The sequence below is a fragment of the Leopardus geoffroyi genome, chromosome D1 (assembly GCF_018350155.1).
Source record: "Leopardus geoffroyi isolate Oge1 chromosome D1, O.geoffroyi_Oge1_pat1.0, whole genome shotgun sequence".
Classification (NCBI taxonomy): Eukaryota; Metazoa; Chordata; class Mammalia; order Carnivora; family Felidae; genus Leopardus; species Leopardus geoffroyi.
In genome coordinates, this window is record NC_059329.1 from 17003985 (window position 1) to 17031681 (window position 27697).

At 58.3% G+C, this 27697-nt stretch overlaps 1 protein-coding gene and 2 long non-coding RNA genes across 6 annotated transcripts in view; 1 reads left to right on the forward strand and 2 right to left on the reverse strand.

Annotated features, from left to right (window-relative positions):
* On the forward strand, positions 1-25319 carry LOC123600793. The gene is made up of 2 exons (XR_006713802.1): positions 1-88; positions 25055-25319. It is a non-coding gene; the product is annotated as an uncharacterized LOC123600793 (long non-coding RNA).
* NECTIN1 (nectin cell adhesion molecule 1) overlaps positions 1-27697 on the reverse strand; it is a 94552-nt gene that overhangs the window by 53648 nt on the left and 13207 nt on the right. The gene's annotated exons all lie outside the window — the stretch shown is intronic.
* On the reverse strand, positions 3358-6527 carry LOC123600794. The gene is made up of 2 exons (XR_006713803.1): positions 6006-6527; positions 3358-3577 (listed from the first exon to the last, which is right to left on the reverse strand). It is a non-coding gene; the product is annotated as an uncharacterized LOC123600794 (long non-coding RNA).

Below are 27697 nucleotides of genomic sequence, written 5' to 3' on the forward strand. Positions count from 1 at the left end.
CTAGAGCTTCCCAGGGATCCCCCTCCCTCCCACCACCCCAGAACTGGCAGAAAGGAAGAGGACCATCCGGTCAGAAACCAGCTAAGTGGTAAGTGGGGATGACTCACCTATGGGGGCGGGGGGGGGGGAGGGGAGGGCCTCCAGCCGAAACCCTGCTGAGTCAGCACAGCGACCTGAAGGCTACAGGGCCCCTCCTCCCCGTGCAGCTACTTCCCCAAATGTCAACTCCCAGGCTGGCCAGCTCCTCACTTTCGGATGCCAAGGCTGATCCACCCGGGGGAGAGGCTGGCAAGGAGATGGTGTGATCAGGAGGGAATCCCCTTTCTAGGGCCCCCTCCTCTGGGCAAGGTTTGGCCAGTCAGTGTTGCCCAGACCCAATCGCTCTGCCCTCAAGGACCCACACGAGCAGGCTTCTCACTGAGGTCCTCTGAACTTGTCCTGTCCCGTATCTATGTCTTCTCATTATTCAGGAGCCCCCTAGGGCCCAGGCTGCATCTCTACCCTCGGACTCCCCCGCCATGCCCGGGACGGGGTCCAGGGTGTCCCCAGGTCAGAGGGCACAGAAGCATCAACTGACCCGGTCCTTGTCCCCACACCCCTAGCCATCCCTCGCTGGGGCTCAGTGCCCCTGCCTCCTGCACGCAGGCGCTCTGCCTGGTGGGTGTGGGCCCTGGGGGACCCTCTCTGGGAGCAATGCCTGCTGGGATGGCTCCAGGTGTCCTGGGGCCTTGAGTCCCCGCTGCATCCACCTTTGCCAGCAGAGGTGATAACATCCCATGATCCCACAGTCAGGGCTAATTGCTACTGTCCAAACCCAGGCGCCTCCGCCCCTTCATTTGGGGTCACAGAAATTGCCGATGTTTTCTTCTTCTTGGCTGATGCCCCCCCCTCACCCCAACCCCCGACTCCCCGACACAGAGCTGGTTAATGATGGGCTGTGGGGCTGGCGCCGGAGCCTTGGGCGGGTGAGTGCAGTGCGTGGGAGAGGAGGGGGCGCGGCAGCCTGGGAAAAGCAGGAGAAGGAGCCCAGGATCTTCCAGACGGGCTGGGCCAGCCCAATCCCCAGCAGCATGAAAGCCGGGAAGCCCCGGGGTTGTGGTGACGGCGCTGGGGGCTGCTCTGGCAAGTCCCGTCTCTCTGAAACCTAGCAGGACAGGTTGGGGGACAGGGATGAATCAGGGAACTGCGTTTCGTCTTTTCCCACCGAGGAGCAAGTGGCCAGGGACATCTGGATCTCTCCGACAGGCCGGTTTCACATTGGCTACCCCCTCCCCAAGGCCCAGGGCAAGGCCAGTCCCGAGCAGCACCTCTCGGCCCTGCCCCTCTCCATCTCTAGCCTTCTGGTTCCACCTTTTGGTCCCCTCTGTACCACTCACCCTTTGCCTGTCACACTCCCTCTGGCCAGGCGGTGGGGAGGAAGGGTACATACCGGAGATCAGGAGAGAAGTCTCTGGTCCCCACTAGTTGGTGACGGTTTTCTAGATGGCCTTAGGTAGGTAGGCCAGTTCCCCTCCCTGGCCTCAGTGTCCCTTTCTTTAAAATGAGAGTGTTGGGACCCCATGACCCCGGAAGACTATACTTTGGACATCACCTGTCTGGCCCTCTCTCTGCCCTACCTCTGCACCTTCCCTGGACCAGCCTCTGGACTGTTTCTACCCAGTGGCTGCTCCACCTCTGTAAACTGCCCAGCTCCTCCAGGAAGGCCTCCCAGATCGACTGGGATGCCAGGCAAATCCAGGCTACACGCACAGGGTTCTTCCGCGTCCGCGCAAGCACAGCGGGAATTCATCTTTGTTCTCCATCCCCACTGGCCCCAATCCAGACTCCCCCTGAGCCCCCTCCCGCCAGCGCAGCCCCTTCCTTGCCCCCCACCTCCAGCAGAGTCTCACTTCCTTATTTTCTCAACACTCCTGAGCCGCGACTGTAGCCCAGCTACGCAAATCCCAAACCCTTCCCTTTGCCCCTTAGCACCCACCATCTCACTCCTCCTGCCTTGTCCCCTCCCTCTTCCCAAGACCTGCCCCGGTGCAGGCCACAGTCACCGCTTACCCGGCCACTGCAGCATGACACCAAGCCTACGTAACTGCCTCCAGGCCTTCCCCTAACCCATTGGCCACTTTTTTTATTTTAAGGTTTTTATTTATTTTTGTGAGAGACAGCTTGGGCAGGGGAGGGGCAGAGAGAGAGAGAGAGAGAGAATCCCAAGTGGGCTCTGTGTTGCCAGCACGCAGCCCGATGCGGGGCTTGAAGCCACAAACCGTGAGATCATGACCTGAGCAGAAACCCAGGAAGAGCTGGATGCTTAACCAACTGAGCCACCCAGGTGACCCCGCTGGCCACTTTCTAAATCCGGAATCCTTTTCTGTTTAAAATCCTTCCACGGTTTCCTGCAGCCCCCGGGATCAAGTCCAAAGCCCTTTTGGGCTCTGGACCTCATCTTGGGCGTCAGAGCCTGCAGCCACCTCCTCTCCCTCCTCTCTCTCTCCTGCCATATGGAACAATACCATCCACTCCCTGCCCTGTTACTCCCTCTGCTGAGAGCACATACCCCATTTCCCTGCCTCAGTCCTCTTCATCCGTACTCAGTGAGCTGAGCCTTGATTTTGAGGAGGTGGCTTCCTGGGGCACACCCCCTGCCCCCGAGTGAGGTAGTCCAGCAGCCCGAGGGCCCGGTACCTGCGCACACATCCATCACAGCATCTCCCCGGCTGAGGGCAAAGGCCGGGGCTTCAGCCAGTGCCTGGCATACAATAGGGTAAGGGGGCCCCGAGCAGCTGGTGAAGGCTGCAAGCCAGATGGGGCTCCAGACCAGGCTCGGCAGGTAGGGCAGGAGGAAAGAGCTGGGAGGTGAGGCCTCCCGTCTGCACCGAGGGCCAGCAGGTCAGGGCCGGAATCTTCTCCCTGACTGGAGCCGGGAAGCTGCACCCCAAAAGGTAGAGGTCTGCCTGACCTCTTGCCTCCCCACGGCATCGCATCCTCTGCTGGCCTCCCAGCTGTCACTTCTTGGTTCCTTCCCTCTCTCCTCTGTCCCACTTCCTAGCACCCAGCCCCACTTCCTTCCTCACTCTAGACCAGAGGTGAAAAATATTCTTCTCACCCAAGCAAGCTGCAGCCGGAGGCCCTGCTCCCAAGGTCTTCGCCCTGCGAGGCCTACACCACCCGCCCCCCGCCTCCCCCGCTCCCCGCGGTGCCGTTCCCTTCCCAACACACGGCCTGGGTTTCTCCTGGCCTGGCCTTTTGAGGCCTCGAAGGCCTGGCTCTAAGTCTGGGGTTTCCACGGGTCCCATCTCCGCAGCCCACGCCAACCTCGTCCACCCCACCTGCGCAGACGACACGTCTCACAACAGACGCCCACGACAGCCAGGGCTCCCCTCAGCAAGGGTGCGTCTTTAATGCCATATTTTGGGGAGCGTAGGCAGCAGCCTCTTCAGAAGGCTAGTGTGGGGGTGGGAGAGGCTGGGGGCTGCCTGAAAACAGAGGGAGAATTCCCTGGGCCTCCCCAGAAGAACCTCTTAAAATCTCAGTATCAACATATGCATTGTCTCAGTCCTGCGGGTTCTGTGCCGATGTTCACCACCTGTTTGGAAGTGGAAATCTCTCGATGTGCCTCTTGCCAGGAGGGACCTGTCTGACCACCCCAGTGCCCAGCTCTGCCCACGCCCCGTCCGGCTCCAGTCAGCTGTCTGCACCCGAGGCTGGGGGCTCGGCTGGTGCCGAGAGGGGAGGCATGGCCTGCCCGCCTCTGTGCGGGTACATCCTGAGAGGGAAGGGTTGGGTGGGAGACCGATAGGGAAGGGGTTAAGAGGACGGTGGCGGGGGCGTAGAAAGTCAGTCATCCATGAGCACCGAGCTGGAGTTCAGATGGGCCTGGGCTTGTACATGCTACTCACTGGCTGGGTGACCGAGCAAGCGTCAACCTCTCTGTGCCTCAGTTTTCTCATGCAAGAAGTGGGAACAATAGTGCCGTTGCCTAGCGTTGACGTGACGATTAAGTGAGATAATTCACACACGCTCTCAGTGCGGCGCTCGGCACGTAGTTATGCTGCATAAAGGGCCATATTATTGTTATTACAGTCTCAGGGGAAGAAGCTGCCCAGAAATCAGGTAGGCTGGCTTCCATTCTGGTTCTGCTAACCGCCGCGAGATCTTGCGCAAGTCCTTGCTATGGCGAGGCCGCTGCCCCCGAGCAGAGGTCCTCGACCTCCGCACTGTTGACGTTTGGGGCCTGATGATTCTTTGTTGCAGGGCTGACCTGTGTTTGGTGCCACCGCTGGCCTCTGCCTACCCTTCCTCCGTTGTGACAACCAAAAGTATCTCTAGAAGGTGCCAAATGTTCCCTACGGGGCAAAAGGACTGTCCTAGAGGAGAGGGCATGGAGCTCGGGCAGGGGTGCTGGCGTGAGTGAGGGATGTGCAGGGCAGACCCACGCCAGCCAGGGCAGGAGGGTAGGGGCGGGTGGGCTCTCTGGAGGGGAAGTATCCTGTGTCCTGGGACAGAGGGCCCAGAGGTGGATCAGAGCAGGGGTGCAGGCCTTCCGGTGTGGAGAGCCTGCCGTCAGCTCTATAGGAGGAGGAGTGTGAGGTGTGTGTTTGGGGAAGACAGGGGGAGAGGACTGGAGGCCCCGGGGAGCCTCGGAGCTGACTGCCCCGTGCTGTCAGAACATGGGTTACAGAATGGCACGTTCTCAGAGGACAGATCAGGAGAGACGCAGACAGTGGAAGTGTGGCTGGAAGCCTTGGGTAGGGAGGCGGGGAGGCTGCGGAGACCAGGGCGTGTGTTTCTGAGAGCAGAGACGAGGTCAGGCAGCGTCTTCCTCCGGCTGGTAAACCGCTATCATTTCGGAAGGTTTGCACCTCATTTGGTTCCTGCTTAAGTGAAATCCACAACATGTGTTCCCTGCATTAGTGGAGTGTTTGTGCTTAATTAGTGGCAAATTCTTTCATATTAAAGTCATTAAGTTTTGCCGTTTGCTCTTCTCACCCCGGGCCTGGCTCTCTTCTGTCTTTCCTTTTAATGCAGGCGGCCTGACTACAGGTTGTTCAGTTTCTCGGCCTCGGGAGGCATGCACGCGCGTGTGCACATCCTTCCCCCCCCCCCCCCCCGGCCCCCCCACCGCAGGCATTCGGACCCTCCAGCATCAGCCCTTGTGCCCGTCCCACCCTGGGCTGGCATTTGTAGCTCCCAGCACCTCCGTCCCGTGCCAGGTTCCTCCATGTGGGCCGCCAGCTCTGCCTCCTGCCCCTGGGGGCTCCTCCTAGGGCTGGACTGGCAGGGGCCTTCCAGACTTCTGGGTACGGGCCGGGGCACAGCAGCTGGTGGGGAAATGAGCCCAACCCCACAGCAAGGCCTTGGTTTCAGCGGTCCCTCGTGCTGAAATGCGGGACCTCCGTGAAGATGCCCGTAGCCACCGCATGGTGGTGATGCCATTCGGGCCCAAGACAACCTCCTCACCTGCTTCTGAGGCAGCCCTAAGAAGGTGCCTGCTACGGGTCCTGAACCTGTTTCATTTCTGGGCAGGACTCACTGGTCTGGACAGTGGAGCTGTCTCAGAAATCCAGGCTACGTCTGGGTAGCACCCCAGTGGGGCCTGGGGCTGACTGGATCCCAACACGGGTGAGCGGAACTTAGGGAAGAGGGAAGGGAGTGTCTTTTAATGGCCCTTCTGTCACATTCACAACCTCCCTACTGCTCTGGCTCAGATACGCCTCCAATTCCGGTCCTCTCCCCAGTCTGAGGCTCAAGTGAAAATGAACATTTCTCTTCCAAATATAAGCCACAGGTGCTGAATCCCTCGAGCCCTTCCAACCTCTCTGATGACACCAGCTTTAGCTGAAATGCCCCCCCGCTCACTGTACCCACCCCGCCGCTAGCCCTGAGAAGCAGCCTCCCCAGCCGCAACGGAAACCCCAACACCAGCCCCGGCCCAATCCCAAAGTCAACACCAAACCAGACCCTGAGACCTGGGTTATCATATCACCCTACCTACCCCTGTGGTAAGCTCTTACTGGTTTCAACCACAGGAAGAAGTGGAACGCGACGTGTGGCCGCCATTTCAACCCTAATCTCAATTCACCCCTGGTCTGGACTCAGCCTCAGCTTGGGGGCACCCCAGGAGGAAGGAAGTCTGGCTCACAATTTTGTTTTCTTTTCCCATCTGACAGTCTTCCCTTTTGGCGTAGCCAGAGGAAGTGGGGTCTTCAAAGGGTCCTGACGTCACAATGAAGGGAGAGGCTGGCTGAGGTTGAAGGCCTCCCCTGGGTGGGTGGGTCTGCTTGACGGGGTGGGGGGGGGGGCGGCACTGGGCTTCCCATGCCATCTTGCTCTCCCACCATGCCACCTGCAGCTGGGCCATGTAGACATGGGCAGTCCGTGGAGAAAAGCCTGCCCTGGGCTGTCCCTTCCCCAGCACCCAGGAGGCTGAAAGGGGTGGTGGGTGGGCACGCACTTTCTAGTTTGTCCTGATCATTTCAGCCTCAGCTCTTACTCTAGCCGTAGGACTCAACGCCTCCCCGAAGCCCAGCCTTCTCACCCACAAAATAGGCCCAAAGCAAGGCCACTTTGTTTGGCTGAGGAAGGAGGGAGGGCATCTGTATAAAAGGACTTCCTTGGTCCTGGGGCCTCCGGGGACACCGCCTGCCTGGCCTCCCTGGCTGTCACCTTGCCTCCTTCCTCAGCATTGAAATCATCACCCTCTTCTTGGCACAATGCTGGGGGGAGCAGGTCCCTACCGTTGCCACGGCCTGTCCTCTTCCTGCCCCACGGGGCAGGGCTACAGGGGATGAGGGGACCCATGAGGCAGGAGGTGAAAACCCCGAGACCCAGCCATTCCCCTCAGCACCCCTGTCACTGGGAGTGTCAGAGTTTTTAACGGAGGGGGGTTGTCTCGCCCATACTCTTCCCCCCCGCCCCGCCATCCCTTTGCCCAACATAAATCTATCAGGAGCCGCGCCCAGTCCCGCTTCCAGCTCAGACTTGTTGGGGTTTCAGGAGTCACTGGGTAGGGGCCCGGCATGCCAAGACCTGTTTCCTGTCCTGCCTTGCAGAAAGAGTGAGCACGTAGGCAGTGGGGCATGGCGCCCAGCTGGAGGGGTGCAGCCCAGCCTCCTGGCCACTCGCTTCCCCTCGCTCCCCTCCTTCCCCCTCCTGCCCATTCTCATGCCCTCTTTGCCATGCCCACCACACTGCTCAGAATGGTCCCCGGAAGCCCAGGGGCGGCTGGTGGCAGAGGTGTGTGTGGGGGGTGGGGAGGGGGTTCACATTCTGCCATGTCTGAGAAGGGTACTGCCTGCCACCTTCAGCTGCCCCAAGATTGGGTGCTTAGCAGCACAAGCCAGGGGTCTCAGAAGGATGATGTTCCCTGCCAGGCCCTTGCCAATGGATGGCAACAACAGTTAACACATGCGTATAACTTATCTGTGCCAGGCCCAGGCCTGAGTGTTTACTTATATTAACTCACTTAATCCTCATAACCACTCCGGAGCTGGGTAGCCTTATTGTCTCCATTTCAGAGATGAGGAAACAGAGAGGTCAAGTAACCTGCCTAAGGTCACACTGTCTATGAAGCCGATTCCACACACGCGGTCTCCACGAGGCTCGGTTCAGGGAGAGGCTATGCTCTTCACCACGACACGGGCTGCCCTTGGCCTTCCTTTCTTCCCTTCCCGGGGAGACGAGTGGCCCACACACACCCGCAAGCCCCAGAATCACGGGTAAGGGCGGGACTTGATGCATGGGACCCTTGCCGATTGGGAGCCAAGGTGATGGGATTCTTTGTTGGGAGGGCAGACGGCACCCCCTCTATTCCCACCCGTCAAGACCACAGGGCTGGCTGGGACCGGGGCCTTCCTAGCCAATGAGATGTTACTGGAAGCCTGAAACACATAAAACCATCATTCTCCCCTTGTTCCCTTTCCCTTTCTGCTCGGGAGTTACAAAACTTGACCCCTAGTCTAAACTCTGCCAATCTCTGGCTATGGGTCTTCCTCCTTCTGTTCCTGGGATTCTCCACCTGGGAGATGGAAGGGTCACATCCTCCCTCATTGCCTCTGGGGCCTTGGGGCTTGGGACGACCAGGTGTGGATGCCGAAGCTCTGGAAATTCGAATGATGGCCACCGCTGATGATGTGTCAGGCATTTACATATATAATCTCACTTGGTCTTCGTAGCCAGCCCACGAGAGGAGTCCCCTCAGCCCCAGGGTCAAAGAGGAGAGTGACTGCCAACTTCTATCCTTTCCCCAAACCCCAGAAATGTGGGGTTCTGCTACTCTTCTCATTTTTCATCCCTGCTCCTCCTACCTGGCATGCGTTGCCCACCTACTCTGGGTAGTTAACTACCCTGAAGCCCAGGAAGTGGTCAGCGGGTGCTCAGGAAAAATCGGCAGAGATTCTTCACCCCCCTCCCTGAGCAGGGGACTGGCGGCCTGGAGGGGGTACTGTGGGGTCCACTCGGTGCCCAAGGTGAGCGCAGAGCGAGGACAGAGAGCTTCCAGCCAGCTCCACTGGCGGGCTTCCCACCAGAGGCTGCCGGGATAGCATGTCAAATTAGCTTAATGAGCGAGGCCCCAGCTTTAATTGGGGCCCTCTGCTTTGCTGTGCTGTCTCCTGCTTTCATTTTTAATGCTGGGAAAGGGTGGGTTTTCTTTCTTGCGCCTGTGCGTTTTCACCCTGGCTAATGGCTCCTCGCTCAGAAAGGCCCCTACAATGCTAATTGGGTTTAATTACTGGGGTAATTAATGATTCTATTGGAAAACTGAAATGTCGTGGGTGAATTCTGTGTATAAATAGACAGAAAAGTCAAAGGGACAGAGGGATGCGGAATGAGACCCCCGGGAGAGACTGGGGGTGACGGGAGAGGCCAGGCGGAGAATCCTTCGGCTGGTGGTGGGGACCACCTAGCCCAAGAGCTCCCCCGTTCGTGGATGAGGAAACAGAGGTGCAGAGAAAAGCAACGCAACCGAGATCGCCAAGGGGTTGGTGGGGATGGAGGCAGGAGGAGTTGGCGGAGCTGGGCCCTGGAAGAACAGGGGTGGGAACGTGTGACTTTAGCCTCGAAGGTTCAATAATGTGATAATGGACGTGAGCGCGCCTGGGGAACAGCTATCAGCCCGACGCCGGCCCATGGAAACATACTGTGGTTGTGTCTGGTTGCAGTGACAAAGGCCCTGCCTCTGGGTCAGTAGGGAAGCAAAGAGCTCGTCAAGCCCGGAGGCAGCTGCGTGTAGAAAGGAGTAGTGGTGGGCGGGTCGTGGAAGGCCCCGGAAGGCCACCACCTCTACACCACTTCTAGAGGTGCATCTTTCCCCCTCTCTGTTCCTTAGGGACAGAACCAGGTGGGGCATCTCTTGAGGTATCTCCTGTATCTTTCCTGCTTGGCTCGGACCCACGAGCCTGATCCCGAAGGGTTGGGGAGGAGGGACAGATAGAGAAGACATCTGCCCCTTGAACTTCATGGTGGCCTGTAGGTTTGGCACCTTGCTGGGGAGGGAGGGGACAGGGGTTGGAATAGGAGACGAGAAGAGGGTGGGAGAGGACCGGATGCCTGGGGGGTGGCTACCCGGCCCCCACTGTAGGGTGAGCCCACGTGCCCCACGGCCTGGAAGATGCCTGTATGTCGAGGGCCCTGAATCCAAGCTGTCCAGCAGCCAAGTGGGCACCTCACCCTCCCAGGGCCCCACTACACCAGTCACCTCTTTGCATCCCGTGGACCCCATCCTCTGAGTTTCCAGAACACAGTCCTTGACCTCCCGATCCTTACGGGATCCTTACGGTTTGGCTGGGAGGTCAGGCCCCCACCTTTTCCTATCTGGAATCCAGGCACTAATAGCACTGAAAGGAGCCAACCTTTAATGAGCACTCACTATCTACCTGGTATTGTGAGGCACTGAACCTCCTCTCATCCTCGCGAAAATCCTCCAAGAGAGGTCTTCCTGTTACTGCCAGGAAACTTGGGACTCAGGCTGGCGAAGGGTCCAACCACAGCCACACTGTTAAATGGGTCTGAATACAGACCTGATCTTGTCGCACGGGTCCTAGCTCTCCGCTGCCCTGGGGGGATGTCTGAGATGGATCGGAGCTACTGATCAGCCCTCACAGTCTGTCTCTGCCTGTGCTCCCAGCTTCTCTCCTGTCCTTCCCACGTCCCCACCCTCCACACTGGCCGCCATAGAAAACTTGCACCCACACTGCCACCAGCTCTGTGCCCAGGTTCCCACACAGCAGCTCTTGGGGGCACAGTGCTGGGCTTTGCCAGAGACGGGTCATCTCTGAAGCCCCAGCATCCCTGCTCGGGATGGGGCCTCAACCTGTGTTTGTTCAATGACCTGAGCCAGGCTAGTCAAATCTCAGAGAGCACACGCGGGGGACGTGGGGCTCGGTCGACTTCTCCAGTCCTTGGGATTCTTTAATCAAGACTTCTTAGGAAGCTCACGATCAAAGGAGGAGCAGACTCCCTGGAGAATGCCATGATTATTTGTGAAAAGGAAGGCTTCTCTGTAAGAGAAGGGCTGAGAGGCCCACGTGTGGGAGAAGCATCCAACTCCTTCTCCCCCAGTGGGAGGTGGGAGGCCCCCTTCCTCTGCTCTCCAGTCTGGTCCGCCAGGGCCAAATCCCATCGCTCTGCTCTTCTAGCCCCCTTTACCCTGATGATCCTAGCTTCTGGAATGATTCAAGGAAGGGGGGGGGCCACCCATTTCACAGATGTCGAAGTGAGGTGACTTACTGAGGCTACACAGTCAATTAACTGAAAAGCCAAGGACAGAATCTGAGTCTCTTGCCCCTTCTTTTACTTTTCTGGTCCCAAAGGGATGAGGAAGACAGGAGGAATTGCCCCTGGCCGAGTGAGGGCTTCTGGGTAGCAGTCTTTGGAAGGCAGGTTGGCCTGAGTGAAGGTGAGATGGGCGCCCCCCCCTTGGCCCCCCCCCCCCCCACTAGGCCTCAGCAGCCCCAGGCTGGGTCCTGGCTGGGTGCAATCAGGAGGTGCTCTGGAGTTCACCCCAGCCTGCTCCCTTGCGGAGGGGGTGGAGGAGGGAGGGAAGCCTAAAGAAGCAGGTCAGAGCAAATCCTCCCCACATGCCCCACCCCCACTGAGGGCGGGCAGAGCGGGAGCCTGTAGGACCAGAATCCAGGCACCCTGTCCTGACACGTCCCAGGGAACAGCTTGACTGGGAAGTGAGGGAGTGAGTTCAGGGGTTGGGGGGCTGAGAAAGTGAGGGGGAAGGACAGAGAGGGGCAGGCAGGGGACTGGGTGGTCTGTCCCACCTCAGGGGACACGGGGACCAAGGCTGGCAGGAGGTAGGGAAAGGGTGGGCTTGGTGGGGGTGGGTAGGGGGGAAATGAAGAGTGTTGGCTCAGCGGGTCTTTGGCCCAAGGCCCCTGCCTCCCCGGTCGGTCGCAGGCTCAGACAGGTCCGGAAGGCAGGGCTGCTGGCTGCAGAGAGGGGCAAGGTGGGAAGCAGTATCTAGTCTCATTGTCTGGGGAAGAATCAGGACAATGAGCTACAATCAACCTCTGGCAGGCAGAGGTGGGGGGCTGCCTGCTCTCCTATCTCCCTCCCTGCCTCCCACCAGGCCTGCCGACTCTGGGTGGGCAGTGGGCAGAGGGGCCCCCGGAGGGCCAGCGCCCACAGTGGATGTGGGAGGTGGGGGCGGGATTAGGGCGGGGAGACACTTTGAACTCAAGAAAGACTGGTGGGAACTGGTTCTTGACTCAAGGCAGAGAAAGGGGGCGGTGGGGGGGCGGGAATGGCCAGGCTTGTGCTTTTTTTTTTTTTTTTTTTTTTCTTTTATGAGATGTGGACTCAAGCAATTAAAAATCTGCATTTTGTTCTACACAACCTGCCTTGCTGTGTCTCTCCGTCTTTGCTCTATCTAGCTCTGGCCCTCTCAGAATGGCCGCAGTCGCCGTTGGCCTTCAAAGTGATGAGACCAACTGAGTGCGTCCCCAAGTTTTTACAAGGCTCAGCTCCCCCTCCTTGTAGGTTCCCTCATCCCTAAAAAGAAATACTGGTGGGCAAAATTTGTGCTTTCTGCCTCTCAGAATTCTAGCAGCAAGTTATATTTTTTCCACCGATGTTGACTAAACACCTCTAATGTACCAGGCATTGGGAAGTGTTTCCTGCTTAGGGTCTCATAGTATTTCACTTCCATCCTTTGGAGCAAGTATTGATATTCCCACTTTACAGAGGAGAAAACTGAGGCCCAGTGGTGGAGAGATTTGCCAAGTCGCAAAGCCAGAAAGTGGTCCGTCCGGACTTGAGCTGCAGCCTTCTGGCTTCTGTGCACTGAACTTCCTTTCGGAATGAGAACGCCCTCTGTTTTTCTGTCTGCTCAGTTACAGCCTCTCCTAAGCAAATTCCAGCTTTCTAGGCATGCAGTGCCTAACTCAGAGCCCAAACTGGCTGACATTCACAGGTCCTCTGTGGACTTGCTTAAGAGAACAGGGTGAGTTTCCCCGGAGGACAGGGTGGGCATCAGAGGTTGAAGACCCGCCCGGTCTGGGTTTCCTCCCAGCCCCTTCTGGAAGCAGGGAAGGGAAAGGGAGTAAGACTGGGGTTTTGGAGTAGCTGAGCTCTCACGGTGGAGTCGACGAGTGCCTGGACAGGTAGCTGGGGACCACACCTGCCCAGGCCCTGCCCTACCCTGCCCAACATGCTGCCCCAGGCACCACCAGCTGGCAAGGGCTACCAAATGGGCTTGGGCAAGAAAGCGTGTCCTTGGAAAGGCGACACTGTGCTTGACCCCCTGGGCCAGACGGTAGCAGCAGAGGCATATCCAGCCAGAGCTGGGGGCCTGAGCCTCTGAACTGCCCAAGCAGAGGTTAGAGAGAGAGGGGCTGTCATAGACTACCCTCTGCCTCTGGCAAGGTTTTACCCTAAAAACCTTCACCCAGGTGACTAAATAAATCTTTCCCCCTTCTTTTAAGGTCTTCATAGTAGGAGATCCTACCCTTTCCTACTGGGGAAACTGCTAAAATGTTCTACACCCTTCACTGATGGAGAAGTTCTTCCTGATGTCTGTCTTCAATTGCTTTTGTTGCAATGGAAGCAGACTCTGTCCTGTGGTGTTCTTGGGCCTCTTGAACCCGGTACCAGAGCTAGAGATCAAGCAGGCCCTCCTCTTAAGGAGAGAAGAGGAAGAGTAGGGAGGGGACGTATGTGGCAGACAGACCTGGCCTGGGCTCTTCCAAGCACTGGTAATGAGCCTCAGTGAGCCTATTTCCTCATCTGTAAAATGGACTTAATATTTAAAAAAATGACTATAAGCAGTCAATGAAATAATGTATATACATGGTGGGTGCGACACAGAGTAATTGATCAGGACGTGGCAGCTGGTATGCAGATACTTTGAGGTCATGGACCGAGCCCATAAGCTGAGATCCTTCCTGAAGACTGGAGCAGACTGTTTCCAGCACCCCAAAGGCCAAGGCTACCCCCACATCTGGATCCTGGAAGCTACCTGTGTCCTCCTGCAGAAGAATGAGCAGCCTCAGAGCTCCACACCAAGTCTCAGCACAATTGCTCCCCCTCCCCCCCCCAAATCAGCATCCTTACTCTGGCCTATCGTGCCTGGCCTGGTCCTGGGGTCCTACGGCAAGTGGGGACCCAGAAATGCTCTGCAGGGCGCCCCAGTATGTTCCTGCAGAGGGTGAGTGGCAGTGCCCCTGTGTCTCTGCCAGCTGGCCTCCTGAGCGGGTGCCAGCACAGACCCGTATTCACGTCTCGGGCCCTGAGGATGCAGAAGAAAGAAGGACTAGAGGTTCTAGACGTTTGACGTGGGTGGAGGGCCTTCCTCCAACCTCCTCCCCCAGTTCTGGGAGTCTAAGAGCGTTCTGAGTGTCCTTATGGGAATTCTGGGACTCCTTCACCCGTCCGGCCAGCAGATGCCAACTCTGCCAGCTCCTCCCTACCACCCCAAGCCGGCCACACCCAGCTGAGTCCTGGAGAGCAGAGGCCCCCGTCCGAGCTGCCCGCCCTCCGGGCCTGGCTGGAGTAGTCACAGGATGGCTGGGAGGGCCCCATTCCGCCAGCTCGCCCTGCTTCCTCATTACCCACAAACGTTCGAGGGAACGTGGCAGGAGCCTGGGGTAGGGCCTTTTGAGAGACACTGGGCGGACTCACTGGGCACTGGCTCGCCCGGCTCAGGAGCTGCTTAGCGTGCCCTTCCGGAGCAAGCGCTAGGAGACAGCTGAGGAAGAGGAGGCTCGGCGGCACTCCTCGGGCACGGTCGGCCAGTGGCGGAGTGGTGGAGTCAGGATGAAAACCCAGGTCTGCCCCCTGGCTTGCCCCTCCCCCACAAGGCTTCCAGAATGAGGAGACCTCAAGACCAAACCCAGAGTGGCCACCCCCAGCACCCCTGCTCTTCCCTAGCACCTCTGCTCTTACAGGCTTGTTGAAGACATCGAAAAAGACCAACTCTGCAGAGAGGGCTGAGTGGCCAGACCAGAGGTGCCCAGCTACTACCGGTCCATGATGTGGGGACACGGGACGGGACTCTGTCCCCCGTGGGGGTGGGCCGCCCCCCGAGAGCTTTGCCAGGGGTCCTGGAGGGGGTGGGGCAGTGACTCGCCCCCAGACCCGCGCCCCGTGGTCCGGCCACATTGGCGAATGTCCTATCCCGCAGGGACATTGCACCGTCTGGCCGCCGCCAGGTCCTCAGCCTGTTTTTGGCTCTGAGGGTCCCTGATGTGACAAATTCATTTTGTTTTGATGTCATATCCCAAGCACTAACACCTAGTTCCTGAAAGGCGCCTGGGCTGGGAGTCAGGAGTCCTGGGTTCTAATCCCGGTGCCGCCATGGGCCAGCGAAGCGTGCGACTTGCTCCGTGTGGGCCTCAGTTTCCTCATTTAAATGTAGGAGCTAGTCAGTTCAGGCTTCCTGCAGGTTCCCTCGGGCGTGGCTGGCCTGGGAGTCTCTGCTCCGTAGCCAGCCCCCAGCGGGCTGTAGGTGCAGAAAGCAACAGGCTCAGGGGCCTCAGGGGGACGCTGCTGGGTGGGGGTGTTCACCTCCGTGTGTTCCCAGGGGCCCCGGGAGGGAGGGGGCTGCAGGTTGGCAGCAGTGGAACCTTTGGGACGCTATCGCTGCACAACAGGACAGAGAACAGACTGGATTTTGCAATTCTCCGAGGCGTTGCAAACAAGGTGTGGCTGGTCCTCAAGGGCTTCTCATGCGCCTGGTGTGGAGGGGTGTTTCTGGGAGCTGGTTACTCGCTGAAATGGCAGGGCTGGGCCCTGTTCTGGGACAGGGGTGGGTGTCTAAGGGAAGCCACCAACTCCACAGAACGAATGCAGGCTCTTGCCCAAGCCGAGGGGCAGCCTGCAGAAGTGCCTGAGCTTTCGTAGCTGGGGAGGCCCCTGGGCTGGAGACCTTGAACTCACACCCAGGAAATGAGGCGTCTGTTAGTAAGTGAGACTCTGGCAGTGAGTCAGGTGTCGGGTCCCCGCAGAGCCCAGGGACAGGGGTGGGTGGCTCAGGCCTGGAAACGGAGCTCTTGCCCAGCTGGGCTCTGATCCCGTCTCCGCAGCGATTTGCTCTGTGGTCTCAATAAGGTACCTAACCACTCTGTGCTTCCTTTCTGTCACCTGTGAAACAGGAATACTGGTGACCGCTCTTAACACCTCCTGAGATTATCGTTAGGTGGCCTTTGAATACGAAGGAACTCGGAGACCTTTGCAGGGCCCGAGCTCTGTCTCTCAAAGCAGCATCGAAGGCTGACCGCACCGGGCACTTACTGCCTCCCACTCTCCTGACACCCGGGGGTCAGGGGGGTGGGGGGAGGCAGGCCCTGACTCGGCTTCACCGATAAGGTACTGGAAGCTCAGAGGGGTGAGGGCATGAGGCCTGGCGCTGGGGTTCCTGGGGCTCCAGCCCTCACTGGTGCCATCCCCGACGGGACCCAGGGAAGCGGACGAGATGACTCCGTGGACCTTGAGGCCCAAAGTCTGGCCTCTCACAGACTCCTCCCTTCCTCCTGCTCAGGGGGGCATCTGGAGAGGAGACGAATCTGGGGGAGATGTTAATTAGTTCTGACAAATTAATAAAGAAAGCCTAATTTATTCTCCGGATCTAATTTCCTTCCCCGTGCTTTATTTTCCTGCCCAACAAGCTGCTGCTCGGGAAATGGAGGGGAAAGGTGGCGGCGGCGGGGTCATCTGAAGACGGCTCCGGCCCAAATCAACCTGCCTCCTCCTCACTGGCCACCCCGCGCCACCCCGCCCCTCCCCGGACATTAAGCTGTCAAGCCACTCCCAATTATCTCCCTCCATGCCCGCCGGCTCCAGGGGCGACAGTGGTAGCAAGCTGGCGTTGACTCATTCTGTCACCGGCCTGCCCTGCTTCGGGAAAATGCAATTTAATGAAGTCCGATGGCAGGGCTGGGGCAGACAGGGTCCCAGGAAGAGGGTGGCGCTAGCTTGGGGACGGCGGATAGCCTCCTCTCTCCGTGGGGCGGGGTCTTCGATCCGCCTGACATTATGTCATTTTCAGTGCCCAGCCAAATACCAGCGGGAGGGGTCATTCCTCTAGGTTCCTCTGCCTCCACTCACCCCTTCTGCGGCTCTGAGCAGCCAAGACATTGACCTTCTCCACGAGGGCCTCCACCTCCCCCGGCTGCCTGTTTTAATAGCGTATGGTCATGACAGCTCGGAAATTCTTCCCGCTGTTTAATCTTGATCCCTTTCGCTGAAAGGCAAGTGCATTTCCCCATGCCTTTTGATACGGAATCTGGGAGAGGGTCAGCCACTGCCAGAAACCACCAGGCCAGTCCAGGGTTGGGGAAAGAGGCCGTGTGTGAATTGGCAGGCCAGCTCTGGTGCCGGAAGGAAGCGGGTCTTCCCTTTGGATTTGGGTTCGCTTGGGCTCGGCCCTGCCTTTTGCACGCTCCCGGTCCTGCCTCGTCAGTGGCATTTGCTCCTCCTGAGCAGGAGGAAGGGAGGAGTCTGTGAGAGGCCAGACTTTGGGCCTCAAGGTCCACAGAGTCATCTCGTCCGCTTCCCTGGGTCCCGTCGGGGATGGCACACAGACTGGTGTGTTTTCTGGTGGGGTAGCAGAGAGGCCCCAGCTCCAGGCTCCTGGGTTCAAAGCCCGGCTCTGCCGCTGGCTTGCTGTGTGACTTTAGACTTTCCGTTCCGGTTTCCTCACGTGTACAAATGGAATGGTAGTAGTAACTTCCCCTTGGTTGTTGGGAAGATTAGCGCCCTCGCCCGTTAAGACCCCCTTGTGGCGCGTTCCCACCGGGCCATCATTGTCTTTGGCCATCGCTACACCCGGAAGACCTTGTTCACTGTCCGTCCCCTACTGGGCCGGGGCTCCGGGAGAACCCTGATGGCGCCCGCCTGCTCAAGCTGGACCCCAGCGCCCCGCCAGGGCCTGCACTCAGCCCCTCAGTCTCTAGAAGTCGATTGATATATGGCGTGACTGGGAGGCCACGGTGTCTGGGACTGAGACAGTTTCGAGAAGTGCTCCTGGCAGGGATAGAGGGGGCCGGCTCGGATCGTAAGCCTCTCCTGCCTGGCTCCATTCTGGGTCCCACATGCAGGAGGCCCAAAAGTAGTTGGGAAGGACTTTCCCGCTGGTGGCCAAAGGGACAGAGAAATGTCTTACAGTAAAGGCAGTTAGACATCTCTAGACCTCAGAGACCGGCCGGCCCCTGGGAAGTCACAGCACCCCGTTCTTTTGTGCCCTTCCTGGCCTCGGAGGGCCTTGGACTTGACCACGTGGTGGAGGACAGCTATGGGCCCTGCTTGCATCCACTGTGAGCCAAGGATGGGCCAGAAGAGCCTGGGCAGGACCGACTGATCCGACCCTCTTGCTGTACAGGCAAGGATACAGGGGCTGGACAGTGCCAGGGTGACCTGGCCGGCAGGTGGCTGAGGCAGGACTCCTAACTCTGAGGCTCTTTCCCCTGCTCACACACAAACAGAAAGCAAACCTGCTTTCTCTCTGATTCCCACGTTTGATTCCCGTCACCCTGGATTACTGTGAAAGTAACTCCCCCGTCCAGTGCTCCAAGTGAGGTCCCAAAAGGATCGATCACGTACGGTGCGAGACGTTCACGATGCCAGGTTAAAGAAATGTGCACTTGGCTCTTCCAGACTGTCCACTCCACTGCGTCCATGCCTCTTCTCCAAGACCAGTCGCTGCCTCCCCCGACCCCCCCGGATGCTACTCCTTCAGGAAGCCTGCCCCTATGAGTGCCACCAGCTCCTGGCTCGGGGACCCTGCCTTAGCACCCAGTGGAAGGAGCACCTCTGGTGGCTCACCCAAGGCTACACGGCTGGCATTTTTGGTTGCCATCTTGTTTCTGCACGCACACTGGCGGGCAGGGCTGTCTCCCTCCTCCCTCTGGATCTTTCCCGGGACCACCCCAGTTGTTTCTGGAGATGGAGAGGGCCCAGGGCTGTGAGAGAAGGGCTTCCGGGGACAAGAGGGCTGGCCTCAGTGTAAAAATAGGTCCCTTGGGCCCTCCCAGCTTCCACCTCCCCATCTAGAATTTGGTTTACTAAGCACCGTGAGGGCTCACTGCAGGTCTGACTCTCCTCCTTGGGGTAAGGGCAGGCCCCGGAGGTGCTGAGAATACCCCTGCCACACGCCCAGCCAGGTGGACGGATGCAGGGACAGGGCTGAAGATTCAGCTGTGTCTGTGTGCAGGGAGGGAGGGGACCCAGCTGAGCCGGGACACGGGCAGCCGGTGGTCAGCAGGAGCCAGGCCAAGACCCAGACTGCCCTTGGCTGTGAACGGAGAGCTACTCCCAGGACAAGTCAGTGTGCATCCCTGGCCCGGTGTCAGACCCGAGGCTGGGGCCGGGCTCGGACATTCTCCCACTCACAGCCTGGTGGGAGCCTCTGTGGCAAATGTGGACAGCACCGGCTAAGAGCCTGCTGCTCAAGGTGGGGTTCTCCCGGAACTTTCCGCAAATGTAAAACAGGGATGACCACCCTGACCTCTGGAGGCTGCAAGGGGATGAGGTTGTGAGTACTCGGTGGATGCTACAAAGCAGGAAGAGTGGCCCTGGCAGGGGACAGGGCGGCATGGCTGGTCAGGGTCAGCTCCCGGAGCAGGCTGTGGAGAGCGGGATTTTCAAGGAGAATGTGTGTGTGTGTGTGTGTGTGTGTGTACACAGAGGACTATTGAAGATGAAGGGTGGCCAGGAAGGCCTCATTGAGAGAGGCGACATTTGAGCCAAGAGCCAAGTACCAACCATGTGTCTGCCTTGGAGAACATTCCAGGTGCAGAGGCCTGAGGTGGGAGTGCGCCTGGGAAGTCATCTGGCCCGTGTGGCTGGAAGGGAGGGAGGCAGGGAGGCTACTGCAATCACCTGGGACAGCGCAGCAGCCCCTGCAGAGTTGGGGAGGGACAGCCAAGGCCCCAGGGGGTGTGGCAGGGCGGGCACCCGGGTCTCAGGGGCCCACCTCTCCCACCTCTCCAGGTGAGGCAGCTGGCGGCTCACCCCTACCTGCAGACAAGCTGGCCTCCCATCCAGGGCCTGAAAGGGAGGTGGGAGGGGCAGGGGTGAGGAGAAAGCCCTCCACAAAACAATGGCCTTGAGCCAGGACAACAGAGATGCTTGTCCTCCTTTATTTATGATAGTTGTTGGGAGAAATACAGCCAGCACCCTCCCCTTCCACCTTTCTCTTCCGTCCCACCTCTTCTCTGGGCACAGGCTTTCCTCTGACACACAGAGATCAAATAACTTTTCACTCAAAGGGAAAGATATTATCTCCCCTTACAATTCAGCACCAACACGAGCACACCGGCATCCCCAGATTAAAAGGCAATTAGGCAGCTTTGTTTTTGCAGGGGCAGAAGGTGTGCTTGGCACCCTCCTTGGGAACTGGATGCCACCGTGGGGAGGGCCAGCGGCTCCGGTGACTCCCCGTGGAGAAGGCTGCTGGCCTCGGCTGGGTCCTACCCCTGGCCCGGCCCCCAGCCCCTCACCGCCCCCCCCCGGGGGAGCACCACTGTAGCTTGTCTCTGCACACCCTTGCCCTTGGAGAGTGAAGGCTGTGTTTGTGATCCACCGGCCACCCCCAATATGATGGCTTTCGAGCCCATTTCACACGGCCGGGACCTGCCCCCGTCAGCGTTTCCCGTCTTTTGGAAACGACGTAAAAGACAAGGAGGGAAGGGGCCTCAGCTCCTTCACTTGGTTGGCTGTGCTGATAAGCGCACGTGGGGCTTAAGGCCCACACGGCCCCTTCAGAGCATCTGTGTCCCAGCTCATCGAATCCTTGGAGTCGGTGGTGTTACCCCGCTTTCGTGCTCAGGCGGTCAACATTCAGAGGGGCAGAAACTGAGGGTCAGAGAAGCAGACTAGGATGTCCAAGGCACAAAGCTAGGATGTGGCAGGCAACCCCAGTCCACCCCTGCCCTTCAACTCCTCCCCGTGGGGCTGGCTGAGGAAGGGGAGGGTTTTAAAACCCATCGTTCGCCTTCCAGTAGTTTCCATGTGCGGAGGACAGCCGCCCTTGCCAGCTGGGGTGGTCAGGGAAAGTCCGTCCGTCCTTAAGTGGCCCTTGAAGGACGGGGAGATTTTCATCAGAGACAGGTGTATAGGTCACCATGCTCAGCTCGTCGTAAAGCTCCCTGGGCAACTGGGGTCCCGTTCATCCCACCAGCCTGAGCTTCACCCAGCCCTCCCCTTCCCCCATGCCAGGCTCTCTCCTCCAGCATATTTTAGGCTCTGCCTTGCCTCTGGGCCTTTGCACAAGCTGTTGCGCCTGCTGGGGCACCTTCCTCTCCTGTACCCACCGCTCTCCTTTTCTAGCTAAGGGTCGCCCTCTGCTCTCTTTTGCTGCCCCTCCCCCACTCGGCCTCCACCCTTTTGCCAAACTTTCCACCCCATCTCCCATGCTAGTGACCACCCAGGCGCCCCGCTCCACAAAGGCTGTCTAACTCAGGGAAGGACGCCTCCCCGCCTTCTGTCACCTTGAGCATCCACATGAAGGCAGCTCTCCGACCCAGCCACACCCAGCCAGTCTTTGCTACGTCAGGATGCCGAAACCTCCCCTCCTTCCGGGTCCTTCTCCGGGGTCACCTCTCCCAGATGAACTCTACCAGCTCTGGCTTTCCTAGTTCCCTCGCCTTTATCTCTCAAGTGTTACCGAGTGTATACTCGGAGTCAAGCACCGGGCCAGCTTCCCTTGGGTGGAGGTGACAGCCATGGGGGGGGGGGGGGCGGTGGGAGGATGGATAGAGGGATGAGAAAGAATAAGGCATTTTCTTTTTCTCTAGAGGCTCCGTCTAGCAGGGAACCCAGGCGTGCAAACAAATAATTCTCGAGTTAAGTGCTATGTTTGTTTTTTGAAGTATGAACCAAAAGCGATGAGAGTCCAAGAGGAAAAGCGATTCTGAGGGGGATGCAGGGATCGGAGGAGAGGGGGGGTTTTAGCTGGGTCTTGCAGGGTAAGCAGGAGCCCCTCGGAGAGAGAAGAGGGAGCAGGAACAGGACAGCGTCTTTTACAGCCTGAATGTCGCTGAGCATTGGCTCCTGGTGCAGAGGTGAATGGGGCGGGAGATGGGCGCTGGTTTAAAGAGGGCTCTGTAGGCGACAAGGGTCTGCACGTCACCCTGTAGCAACCGGGGGGCCGCCGACACTCTCTAAGCTGGGTGGTGACACAGAAGCAGGCACGTGGAATGTACAGTGAAAGGCAGCGGCCACCAAAAGGCCACACGGTGTGATTCCATTTATAGGAAATGTCCAGAACAGGAAAATCCATAGGCGCAGAAGTAGATTAGTGGTTGCCAGGGGTTGGAAGAATGGATGGTGGGGGGCTGCATACCACCACTGCCCTGACGGACCCAGGCTGGCCACTGGGAGACCCTCGGCAAGGCTGCGGCACCCTCAAATGTAGAGGTCCCCGCTCAGCACAGCTGCTCCGAGCAACAGCCTTCTGCAGGGTGCAGGCCACTGGAGAGATCCCGGGACCACCTCCCCATCTGGGGCAGGCTCCCCGTCTCCCTATGCTCAAGAGGTGTGGCTGGCACCTTTCGCCTGGGACCTGAGCGACAGACAGGTCACCTGACAAGCCACAGCACTTAATTTTGAAGACAGGCAGGTCCCCCGGTAATAGAGCAGGCAGGGAAGCGGCTTTGCCATAGACGGAGAAATTAGGGCAGAAAATAACACCGTGAAAACGGAACTGTCCAGAAATAGGAGAGAGGGAGCCTTACTCACATCCCAGTGTGTCAGGGCCTGTCTGAGCTCCTGGGAGCCCAGGGACAACCAGTTTCTCTGCTGGGCTCTGAGCTCTTTTATGTGGGGCCCACTCTGCACCAGGGGTAGAGGGAGACCCCTGGGGAGCAAGGTGCTCTGACAGAGTCCTTTGTGTGTGGTCCTGAGCGACTATCACAGGGCTGTGAGGGAGCACTCACCCCCGAGGTGGGGAAGCAAAGGACCCCATTCTCAAAGCCCTGTCACCTGGAAGGTCTGGGGACTGGGGTTCCCTGGACACCGGCATTGGGGGAGGGGGGAGACGGATCAGCCATCACAAGTGGGTTGAAATTTCTGATGCTTGTACAGTGGTGTGTGTGTGTGTGTGTGTGTGTGTGTGGTCCTTGGTTGAAGATTTTGACACTCGGATGGGGTGAGGAAGAGGTCTGGAGGCAGGGGTGGCTGAAGCTTGAAACTACAGGAAAACCTGCAGGCTTTCCTTTTGGTCCCAGGGCGGGCAGAGGGCAGGACCAGCCCCCCTCCCACCCCCCACCCCGGTCTGCACGGGGGCAAGTGCTTATGAATGGAAGCCGGAGGAAGCCCAAAGCAGCCTGGGAAAGGAAGGTGATGCCCTCCCGACTCCCTGGTGGGCAGTAGCTTTATTCTTACTCTGGGCTTGGGGGTGAGGGCAGGGCAGAGAGGAGAAGGCGAGGCGGAGCAGGTGTGAGGGGGAGGGCCTCAATGATTTTTCCCAGCATCCCCTAGGCCACTTCTCTCACTACAAACCTCAGTCTCAAGCCACTTGGTTGTCATGGAAACAGGCGGAATAGAACAGATGGTCTCCACTAGCCAAATTCCAATTAAACAGGGCAGAGATGGATGGAGAAAGGGGTGTATGCGACTAGGCCACAGAGGGTTCTGCCCCCCAACCCAGTCTGCCCGCCCTGGGCTCCCCAAGGATGGACAGGAAGCCGCCGATCCCTTCCGGCAGACCAGGGACTGGGGTCAGAAGGACGTTCTGGGAGGTGGGTGGAGAAAGCTGGCCGGAGGAGGGTCCCCACTCAGTCCCCTCTAACCTCACCCCTTGGCAAAGGTTGAGGGAATGCCACCTTGGAGAGGGGCACTACCGGGGCGGGGGTGGGGACACACATTTAAATCTACAGAAACGCTGGAACAGAGATGCACGCGCACATGTACACCCAAACATCCACGTGCAACGAAATAGTGCTGCACACGTATACGTGCGCACGTCCGTGCACACGCACACGCACAGAAACTCATGAGGGCACGCGCAGAAAGGTTACGCAAAGCCATTAATCAGAGACACGCTTAGAATAGTACAAAGAAAATGCTCTGGAAAATAAAGTAAGCAATTTATTTCAATTTATTTAATAAGCATGTATTAAGAAAGTAGGAATTGCAAACACACACACACACACACACACACACACACACACACATACACGTGCATGCACGCCATGGTCCCAGGCCCAAGGACACAGGAAATATTAACCACTAACGTGATCAATGTGCTATGGCAAGAATGCTCGAAAGTGCCATGACGATACTGGGGGGGAAATGATGAATTGGGGGCAGGGGATTCTTGCCAGGCCACGAAGCAAGGCCCGCCAAGCAGAGGGACAGCAAGAGCAAAGGCCTGGTGGGGTGAAAGGTGAGAAACAGCGAGCAGAGGGCACGAGCTCAGCGTGAGTGGGGTCTGGACGCCACACACGGACGCACCTGCCAGCACACAGCCACGCCCGACTTCACACACGCAGCCACAGCGCCCTCCGGTCCCCCCAGGGCTCGATGCCCAGGAGATACGTAGCAAATGTGAACGACATGAGGAAAGATGCTTTTGTTTGCCGCAAACAACATGAGGTGGGTATGGGAGGTGTCAGGGAGGAGAAAGGGAAGCGTCGGAAGTTTGCACATCTTGGCTACGGGGGTTACGCAAAGTGCCAACAACACGGAGAGGTGCGCAGAAGAAGGAAACCTCATCGTCGCCTACTAGGGGCTGAGAAGGAGGGAAGCCAGCCAGCTCCCATCGGTTTACTGTACGTTTATGGAGCATCTACGGTGTACAAGGCACCGAGCTAAGGCCTGCAGAGATCTTAAGGCTGAGCCCTCTCCTTCAAAGAGCTCAGTGTCTGCGGCGAGGAGAGGAGAGAAAGTACGAGACCATGCAGGAGGTTCTGGCTACAGTGAGACCCTATAGACCAGTGGTTCTCACCTGGGGTGACTCTGCCTCCCAGGGGACATTTAGCAATGTCTAAAGGCATTTTTTAAGTGTCACGCAGTGGGGGGTGAGGGAGGACCCTGCTGGCTTCTACTGGGTAGAGCCCGAACATCCTACAGTGCACAGGAGAGTCCCACATAAAAAGGAATGATCTGGCCCCAAACGTCCGGATAGTGCTGGCTGGGGCTGAGAAACCCCGACGTGGACCATGGGGTCTGTACTTAAGTCCCTAGCACTGGGGAGCTTGAGAGAGCTTCAGACAGAGCAGGGCTGTGACACATCACACTTCTTGCTCTGACAGGGGTGTGCGGGCTCCCCAGGGATGGGGAGAGGCCCCCAGGACGTCTCAAAGGGTGGTGGTTGTGGGCGGGGGAGGGGCCGCTTCAGCCACTCCTACTCAGACTCCAGGTCTCAGCCTCAAGGTCACTGCTCCAGGGCCCAGATTAGGGCCCCACCCCCACCCCAGGTCCCCTTCCGAGCCCCGTGCCTAGTTTATTCACTCAGGAAATTCTCTGCACCGCTCTGTGCATCTCTGTGCCCAGAGAACAGGAATGACACCTGTTAGGAGCGCCAGACCTCCCTTACCAGCTCCCGCAAAGGATTGAAACAGGTGGGAGAGGTTCCTCTTTTCCACCTCCCATCCCCTGACCACACGCCTTATAAAAACAGGTCTCAAGGAACTGTTCCGGCACCCATCAGGTGGGATAGCACCAAGGATCCGGATGGAGGAAGAGGCCTGGAAACCCACACGGCCCAACAGCAAGTTTTCTAGCAGTTGGAGATGAAAATGTCGCCCCAAAGCCCAAGCTCAAGGACACGTGGCCCCCTCTCCTCCTCACCCTGAACCTCCAATCCTGTTTCCACTTGGGGAGTCACCTGGTCTTCAAGTGCCCCCTGAGGCACATTAGCCTTTCAATAAAGCCTTTAACCTCTGTTTGAGCTGCTGAAAGTACTTTTTCTTGACACAAGGAACCTGGCACCTATAGATAAACATCTGTTGACTAACTGACCTCACCTAAAGGATTAGGGAAGCATTACCCACAGGGTCACCCCAGGACCCTACCTGGCCAGCGGCAAGGTCAGCCAAGTGAGTCAACAGAGGCCAGGGGCCCTCCTAAGGAGATGCCTTCTGGGGTGGTCGTGGGGCCCGCCCTCCCAGCAGGAAATATCTAGGGGCATCCAAAGAGCCTGTGGGGGGAGGCTGGCTAAAACAGGCCACTAATCTCTCTTGAAGATTAAATACCACACTGGCTCCAGGGACCAGAAACCAGCTGGGGGGGAGGGGACAAGGGGGGAGGTGGCGGCCCAGGGCAGGGGCGGAGGTGGGGGCTTCTTTTTCAGAGGCCTGGGCAGAGCCTAGAAGGTGGGGGTGGGGGAGCTGAAATTGGGGGAAAAACACCAATGATTAACCAGAGCTACTAATTATTAACCAGCTAGACTCTTGGACTTGAGCGCCCCATTTCTGGCTTCACCCCTTCACCGGTGTTGAATCCCAAGCATCCCTAGATCTCCCTGCCCCTCCTCCTAGCGTGGAAACTATCTCCAGGCCTGGCCTTGCATTTTATCTTTCGGTGCCCTTCCCAGAGGTGGCGGCTGCTATTGAATATCAACCCCTACTCCCAACCCTGGGAGGGTGTCGGGAGAGACTAGGATGACAAGTGATTGAAACTATTATTTGGGGCAGGTCCCATGCTTAGTCTGGATGACCTGAAGGCAGCGGACCTTGGGATCCATCCCCTCTTGGCTTCCAACCCCCACCCTCACCCTCTGGAGGGTAGCTCAGCCCCTTATCTCTCCCTGCTCAGCCTCAGGGTTTGGCAGGGCGGGGTGGGGGGGGGGGGAGGCCAGAGAAGTAGGGAAAAGGAGGGAGGGGAGCTCCCAAATGTGCTGCTAGGGAGGGGTCTGGTGACAGGGAGGGTGTGGCAGGGATCGGGAAGCCTCGGGGACGTGGCAGAAGGGGTTCCAAGCTGAGCCTCCTGGGCTTTGGGCAGGGGCACTGGAGCTAAGAAGGGCAGAGGCATGCTGGGGTTCGGGAGGGAGGCTGCTGGTTTACCTTCAGGATAGAGGGAAGCCCAGATTCTCCAGGGGCGAGAGCCTCATCTAACAACTGGCCGCAGGAAGCCATGGTTAATTCAGTCTCAACTGAGAAACAAAGTGGGTCACAAGGGTCTGCCTACGGGTTATGTAGCGCCTGGATGGTACCGATGAACTGCCTGCAGGGTGGTGGACCACATCACAGCCTCCGTATCACAGTGTCAGACAGCGGGGTGGGGTGCCTCACCCGGCCACATGCCCCAGCTCGCCCTTAGTGCCGCGACATGCCATGGGGCCGCTGCCCCATGTCGTGAGGCGCTAATGGGCGACAGGAGAGGCTGCCAGGAGATCACCCCATGTGGGCGTCCCTGTGGTGCACTGCCTCCCACGGTGACCACACCCATTCCAACTGGCCCCCACCCGTCCCCATCAGGGCACAGGCTGCTGGGAGAATTAGGGGCTGCTCCTGCTGTCTCCAGGGCGAAGTGACAGTGACGGCAGGCGGCCCCTCCCCACTGCCCTCCCCGCTGTCCTCCCTATGCCCTGAATCTGTGCAATATGCTCCCTTTCTCAGGCCCTTCTCTCCCCATCACCAACTTAATTCCTTAATTCCCGCTGGAGATAAGCGGATCTTTCACTGCAATTTATTGTTAATCCAAAGGAAAACAGGGTTGGGAAGGGGTGAGGTGGAGGTGGGGAGGCGTGAAGGCAGCCGACCCACTGTGCCAACTCCCGGATCCTAGGGTGGTTGTAGTGGCTGGGGAATCCTAGGCCAAAATCCTCGGGCAGGTCAGCCCGTATTTGGGGCATCACACCGGCCACCGGGGATCGAGAGAGCCTGGTTCCATGGAGCACACCTAAGATGGCAAAGCGTGCCAGACCTGGTCAAAAGCACTCGTGGGAGAGAAAACTGAGAGCTGGAGACCCTCTTTAATGCCTGAAGTATATCCCGTGCAAGATCAGACGTGCTCCACACGATTCCAAGTGGGCAGAAGCAGGATTAATGGGTGGGAGCTTCAGGCATGCAGACTTCAGCTCCGTGCGAGGAAGAATCTGGGGCAGTGAGAGCTGTAGGGGCATCCACGTAGGGTGGTGAGTTCCCCATCGTTGGAGGTATTCATGCTGAAGCTGGATGTTCAACCAGCTGGTAGGGATGCAGTTGAGGGGGTTTTAAGAAGGATCATTCGACTCTCCTTCCAATGCCAGGTTTCTCCTGACTTACCCAGTCTATCCTCCACAGGGAAGGGAGTTATCTTCCCCTGCAGGGAAGGGAGGTAC